Below are 7,699 nucleotides of genomic sequence, written 5' to 3'. Positions count from 1 at the left end.
GGTGCCACTGTGACCTGGAGAAATTACATAAATCTTTAGGATAGTTCTAGGTCTATGGGAGACAACTCCTGATCAATTTTAATTTCTATATATATATATATATATATCTAATATATATTTTTCTTCTTTTCTTTTTTTTTTTTTTCAAACAACAATATTTTCTATAATTTTCTTTCGTTCTTCAAAAAGGGAGTGCAATAAATTAGATAAGTTTGAAGTAACAAACAAATCTTCAGATGAAAGAATCCAAACAAATTTCATTTCATCAGATAATCTTGAAAAATTTTTGAATTTAGAATTTAAATTAGATAGATGTTGAGATCGAGTATCTTTTAGAACAGGACATTTTAAAAGAAAATGTAGTTCGTCTTCAACTGCGTTCTTACATAGCTTACACTTTCTGTCTTCAGCTTTAATTCCAATATACCTCCCTCTTTCTATTTCAAGATCATGACAGCTAGTTCTAAATCTTGTGATTATTTGCCTGTCTTTTTTGGAATTCATTTTTAAATATGGTTCAAACATAAAAATATTTTTAAATTTTCTGTAAGTTCTTAATTTATTGCCAGATTGTAAATTAGTACACTTCCCAGAATTGCTTTCTAAACTAGCTAACCAGCTTTCTTTAAATTTAATAGTTAAAGATGTTTTTACTTTTTTTAGAATATGGTTTTGTTTAAAGTTTGGCTGGTTAACAAATAGATATTCTATGTCTAGAAATTTAAATATATGTTTAATGCTTCCTATCCAAGATTCCTGGTTATGTTTGTCTATAGAATGAGATAGATTTATGGCTTCCCTTAGAATAATATTTGAAGGTTCAATATCTTTCATAAGATGGAATGTCTTATATAATAAGTTACATTCCTTTAATAACTAAGCCTTGTTATTACAACTATGAGTTTATCCCTTAATAGCCTCGTCTCATTGATTTACCATGGTTAATAAAAAATGTATTAATTTAATTAAGAAATTAGTTATTAAGGCTATGTATGCATTTAGTTTCTGCGCAAAGTGTCAAGAGTTCCCTAGAGCCAACTATAAATGAACTAATTTTACAAATAACAAACATATAATATGTTATTACAGATTTAGAAATTTTAGGAAGAAAATCTGTAATAACACACGCAAGTTATTTTCTGTAATAACCCTATAGAGTTATATCTCTGACTGATAGTCATATTGAGTGTAGTGTTACAAAGTATTGCACAGAATGGATATGATCTCTGCGCCAGAGATTGAGGTTTATGATGTTGTTCATGTTCATGTTCGTGTTGTTGGGAACAATATAAATTTTTCATAAAATATTAAAAGGTATGAGTTAAGTATCAATATGTTTATACATGTACCGAATAATCTGTCTCTTGTGTGGCATTTTCATATTTTCTTTTTATCATTTGGCTATCTATTATTAGGGGAAATTGCCTAATTGCGGACACAGACGTGTGGACACTAAAATAAATAAATAATAAATAGCCAAATGATAAAAAGAAAATATGAAATGACAAATTTTTAGAAAATATCCTTGTTTACTGACAAATTTACCTTTTCAGGTACTATATATGTATATATATTTTAAACATGAGGGAAGATTTACATCAATGCCAAAGGTCTAGACACAATAAACCATCACTCAACATGCTCAAAGTATCAAGTACATGTATGTATAAAACTACATATATGATTTATTTAACCCTGACTGTGTGGTAGCGTTCCAAGAGTTTTTGGTGAATTTGACTTGTACTTCTCCCACAGTTTTCAACTCAGATCTTGGAAAATTTATATATTGCATGTATGCAAAATGTATATGCTGATTATGAAATTATAGCTTAGAAATGTTTCTATGGACTAAAAACTTAAGAGATTTCATGCTAAAAATCGATGTAGTCTACAATAATTATACAGATCTCAGGTGTAAATCAGCATTGCTGTTCATACAGTTTTTATTTGTTGGCGTATTAAATACAGTTGACAGATTACAAGCTGCATGTTAATACAACTTTAAGCCATCAGAAATTATAATTATAAGAATTGAAAAAAATCTGCAACACACATGCAAATACTTTTGCTTGAAGTATTATAAAGATATGAGAATCTTATAGAAACATGATGAAGCCATAAAAATTTGATATTAGCATATGATTTTAATTCAATCTATTCTTTCATCAAAACTTTTAATGCTTATGAAACATAAAAGACGATATGAAAATAAAGCAATGTGTGTTTTCTAGATATTGCAGCTGCAGAATGATGGATAAACAAATACTTTCCACACCAAACATACAATTTGTACTATACTTTTAATATAGAAATAAGGAGATGTGGTATGATTGCCAATTAGACAACTATCCACCATGACAGAGTTTAAATAAGTGGATGTAAGCAATTAAAAGTCACCACACTGTTGAGCCATGGCTAAAAATAGAACATAGGGGTGAAATGTAGATTTTGGCTTATATCAATCTCTGAAACCAAAGCATTTAGAGCAAATCTGACAAGGGGTAAAATTGTTTATCAGGTCAAGATCTATCTACCCTGAAATTTTCAGATGAATCAGAAAAGCCTGTTGTAGGGTTGCTGCCCCTAAATTGGTAATTTTAAGGAAATTTTGCTGTTTTCAGCTCACCTGGCCCGAAGGGCCAAGTGAGCTTTTCTCATCACTTGGCGTCCGTTGTCCAGGGTCCTGCGTCCGTAAACTTTTACAAAAAATCTTCTCCTCTGAAACTACTAGGCCAAATTAAACCAAACTTGGCCACAATCATCATTGGGGTATTTAGTTTAAAAAATTAGTCCGATGACCCGCCAACCAACCAAGATTGCCGCCATGGCTGAAAATAGAACATTGTGGTAAAATGTAGATTTTGGCTAATATCTCTGAAACCAAAGCATTTAGAACAAATCTGACAGGAATAAAATTGTTTATCAGATCAAGATCTATCTGCCCTAAAATTTTCAGACAAATCAGACAACCCATTGTTTGGTTGTTGCCCCACAATAAGTAATTTTAAAGGAAATTTTGCAGCTTTTGGCTATTACAAATGAATCTTGAATATTATAAAAGATAGAAATAAACTGTAAACAGCAATAATGTTCAGCAAAGTAAGATCTACAAATGAGTCAACATGACCAAAATTGTCAGTTGACCCCTTAAGGAGTTGTTGCCCTTTATAGTCAATTTTTAACCATTTAAAAATTTTTTAAGTAATCTTTTTAAAAAAACTCCTCTGACACAACTGGGCCAAGTTTAACCAAACTTAGCCACAATCATCATTGGGGTATTAAGTTTAAAAAATGTGACCAGTGACCCAGCCAACCAACAAAGATAGCCTAAGCCGCCATGGCTAAAAATAGAACAAAAATGATCAAGGGGTAAAATATAGATTTTGGCTTATATCTCTAAAACCAAAGCATTTAGAGCAAATCTGACATGATGTAAAATTGTTTATCAGGTCAAGATCTATCTGCTCTGAAATTTGTAGACCAATCAGGCAACGCTTTGTTGGGTTGCTGCCCCTGAAATGGTAATATTAAGTTAATTTTGCAGCTTTTGGTTATTATCTGGAATATGATTATAGATAGAGATAAACTGTAAACAGCAATAATGTACAGCATTGTAAGACCTACAAATACGTCAGCATGATCAAAATGGTCAATTGACCCCTTAAAGAAATATTGCCCTTTATAGTAATTTTTTACAAAATATTCGAAGTAATGGACCAAGTTCATTATAGGTAGTGATAAAAGTAAGCAGCAAGAATGTTCAGTAAAGTAAGATCTACTAACACCATTACCAAAACACAATTTTGTCTTGAATCCATCTGTATCCTTCGTATATGATATGCACATAGACCAACGTGAGCGACACAGGCTCTTTAGAGCCTCTAGTAGGTTATTGATCTACATGTATCTGCCCTGAAATTTTCAGATGAATCGGACAACCTGTTGTTGGGGTTGCTGCCCCTGGATTTGTTTTTTTTTAAGGAAATTTTGCTGTTTTTGGTTATTATCTGGAATATGATTATAGATAGAGATAAACTGTAAACAGCAACAATGCTCAGCAAAGTAAGATCTACAAATAAGTCAACATGACCAAAATGGTCAGTTGACCCCTTAAGGAGTTATTATGCCCTTTAAAGTCAATTTTTAACGATCTTTTCTAAATTTTTTTTTATCTTTTACAAAAATCTTCTCCTCTGAAGCTACTAAGACAAATTTAACTAAACTTGTCCACAATCATCATAAGGGTATAAATGTGTCCAATGACCTGGCCGTTGAACCAAGATGGCTGACATGGCTAAAGTAGTACAAAGGGTAAAATGCAGTTCTTGGCTCATATCTCTAAAACCAAAGTATTAAGAGAAAATCTGATGGGGATAAAATTGTTCATTAGGTCAAGATCTATCAGCCCAGAAATATTCAGACCAATCGGGCAATTTGTTGTTGGGTTGCCGCCACTGAATTGGTAATTTTAAGAAAATTTTGCAGCTTTTGGTTATTACCTTGAATATTATTATAGATAGAGATAAACTGTAAATAGCAATAATGTACAGCAAAGTAAGAGCTACAAAGAAGTCAACTTGACCAAAGTGGTCTGGTCAATTGACCCCTTCAGGAGTTATTGTCCTTTATAGTCAATTTCTAACAATTTTCATAAATTTTTACAAAATATTTTCCACTTTCACTTCTGGGCCAATTTCATTATAGAGATGATTGTTCAATAAAGTAAAATCTACAAACACATCATAAACACCAAAACAATATGTTGTCATGAATCCATCTGTGTCCTTGTTAAATATGCACATAGACCAAGGTGAGCGACACAGGCTCTTTAGAGCCTCTAGTTTGTGTATTTCGTAGGTACAGGAAAACATATATGTATTTAAATGTTCAACGAATTACAAATCTTTTAAAGGAAGGTATTAACATGATTAATAATGCAGACTTTGCAAAAACCATAAGTTTTCTTCAAACCATGAAAATGCACAGGTACTCATAAAAATAAATGAATCCATGTAGTATGTCATAAATGAGAAAACCCATACTGTATAGCAGGCTACAAAAGGTTCCGACATGAAAATAGGAATAGGATTTCCTTTACTTATGCAGCAATTCTTATTAGCTAAAGATGCATAAAGCTAACTATACAAATAATAAGATGTAGTATGAGTGCAAATGAGACATCTCTCCATTCAAGTCACAATGTATAAAAAGTTAACAATTATAGGTCAAAGAATAGCCTTCAACACAGAGCCTTGGATTACACTGAAAGCAAGCTATAAAGTGCCTGACCATTGTAAAACAATTCAAACAGGATAACCAACGGTCTAATCTACATAAAAACTGAGGAACACCTATAAACCACATCAACAAAAAACAACCACATGAATTTTATTATCATAGTTTTAATGTTTGTATTTTTCAGTGCCATTTCTTTACATTCAAGATATCCAGAACTTCTAGAACTATGCAGAATAAGTCTCAGTAAGTAAGACTATTCCCTTTACATGAAAATATGTTATGAAGATAAGAAAAAACACTTTGTTTTGCTGATCATGCCAGATTGTTTTTGGCCCAATCTTGGTGTCTGAATTTGATTTTATTAAACCAACAGACTAAATTTAACTACAATGGTCGGTAGTTGATATTTTTATGCCCCACCTACGATAGTAGAGGGCATTATAGTTTCTGGTCTGCGGGTCCGTTCATCTACTGTCCCTGCCTACCAGTCAACATAACCTCATGGCTAGAAATAAATTAAATATAAGTATTTTAAAAATACTATTGATTGTCCATGTTGTCTAATAGCTTATCATAATAGAAAGATGGAACAAATCTGTTTGAGAATGCAAGAATCATGGATGTCTGAGTCTCAGTTCCACCATATTTATTATCTCATGTATCTACACTTCTTGTAGGAATTACTGGTATTGCCATCAATTTCAAACGACAATTTTTTACCTATAATTGCATTTTTGCCTTTCATCAAGGTTAGAGTTTGACATGATTTACATATATTTCATTATGACTGAAATGAAATTGAAAATTGACTCATTCTTGGAGTTATTGCCCTTGAATGACGGGTTTGATCTGACAGTATTGAAGATTTTCACTATTTAATACCCTGAAATATTCTGAATAGACAGAAATGTAATTTAGCAAGATTTAAAAATAATGCATGCTGATATACAAATATGTCAATACAATATGCATAAAACAATTCATTGACACCTTATAGGTATTATTGCCCTTGAATGATGTTTTTAACCAGTTTTAACATTTTTTACTTTAATCTTGGTAAAAAATGAAAGAAACTGTGAACAGCAAAATTGATAAAAAGCTAGATGCAAAATCTGCAAACATGTCAATATGACTGAACAATATTGTTACATGATGGTTTTAACATCATGAAAAACATCGTCATTGTCATTCGACACAAACTGTTAACAGCAAAATTGATCAACAATGCAACCATTGATTGACTACTGGTTTTTACCTTTTTATGATCATCGTTAAAGTTAAACAGATGGAAAGAAACTTCAAGCAAGGAGAATTATCATCATTAAACAGAAATTGATAGTTATTTAGAAATATAAGGTTTATTGGAATTATGAAAAACTCTGGCATTGTCATATTTGAACTAAAAGAATAAAAGTATTGTATGCTACTGCTAAGTCATAAAAATTGTATATTATATGATGATTGTAAGAAAACTAGTAACACATAATATTTTTATAGTGGCCTTATTGAGACTTAGGCTGACAAACACCTGTTTATGGTTCTAAATACTTTAATTTATTGACTTTTTTGTTGCTATGAAAATGAAGGATTTTTTGTTCTGTATATTTTAACTGCTATATTTTAAATCTAATTGAAATTCAGTATGCAATTATTGAATAGTTTGAAAATATAAATAGCAGACTAACACATCCGCAATCATTGACAACATCAAAAACAGTCACGTTAATTAACGCTGCAGTTTAAACCATTGATTTTGTTTGCCACCATTAAAGGAAGGAGTTACGCCATTACTCGACATTTGAAATTCAATAATGTTGCTTTGATTTTGTCAACGACAATACTTAAAGTACTAACATGTAGATGACAATCTTGTCAGCCCACAATAAAAAAAAATCTAATTAAATCGTAACAGATAACTCGAAAACATTTGAAAATCTTTACCATTGCTAATTATACTTGTGAAATGAATGGGGAAAAAATGTCAAAGTAGTATGATTAAAGACAGCTAGTTATGAATAATGGCATTGTGAAAAAGACCTTTGCAATCATTTCTTGTATCAAAGATATTAAGTCCTGACAATGAATAATAGCACAAGTTTTCAATTTCATATGTGTTTAAGCTTGGTGCACAGGAGCTGCATAGAGATAAATAGAAAGATCATTTGTTAGGCTTGCCTTAGCATTTTGTATAGATCTGTTCAGAATATTGGCACTGGATAAGAAATTTATCAGGAACAATTTATTAGACAGTACTATCATTTTGACATATTTTGGAATAACCTGGAAGAAAGTCGTTTATCTCAACAAATATTTAAATGTGAAATCCTTGGAAGCAAAAGGTAGGAAACTTTAACGATCAAATTTAATATATTTCTTGAAGTGATGAGAGAGTATTTAAAATTTAAATTACATTTATTTTATTCTTGTGTTATTATAGGTAATTCAGGATTTGATTACTTAG

At 31.1% G+C, this 7,699-nt stretch overlaps 1 protein-coding gene across 2 annotated transcripts in view; it reads left to right on the top strand.

Moving 5' to 3' along the window:
- Nucleotides 1-1,553: 1,553 nt before the first annotated feature.
- LOC139485639 (solute carrier family 4 member 11-like) overlaps nucleotides 1,554-7,699 on the top strand; it is a 70,532-nt gene continuing 64,386 nt past the window's right edge. Inside the window, exons 1-2 of one of the 2 annotated variants that reach the window (XM_071270265.1) lie at nucleotides 1,554-1,660; nucleotides 5,423-5,481. The gene's annotated coding sequence lies outside the window, so the exon portion shown is untranslated. Of the gene's footprint in view, nucleotides 1,661-5,422; nucleotides 5,482-7,258; nucleotides 7,578-7,699 lie in introns of those variants that run through there. The other variant, XM_071270264.1, reaches the window with a different exon arrangement.

Source organism: Mytilus edulis, chromosome 8 (genome assembly GCF_963676685.1).
Source record: "Mytilus edulis chromosome 8, xbMytEdul2.2, whole genome shotgun sequence".
In the NCBI taxonomy this organism is placed as follows: Eukaryota; Metazoa; Mollusca; class Bivalvia; order Mytilida; family Mytilidae; genus Mytilus; species Mytilus edulis.
Note: the sequence above shows the minus strand (reverse complement) of the source record. Positions and strands in the feature narration are given on the sequence as shown.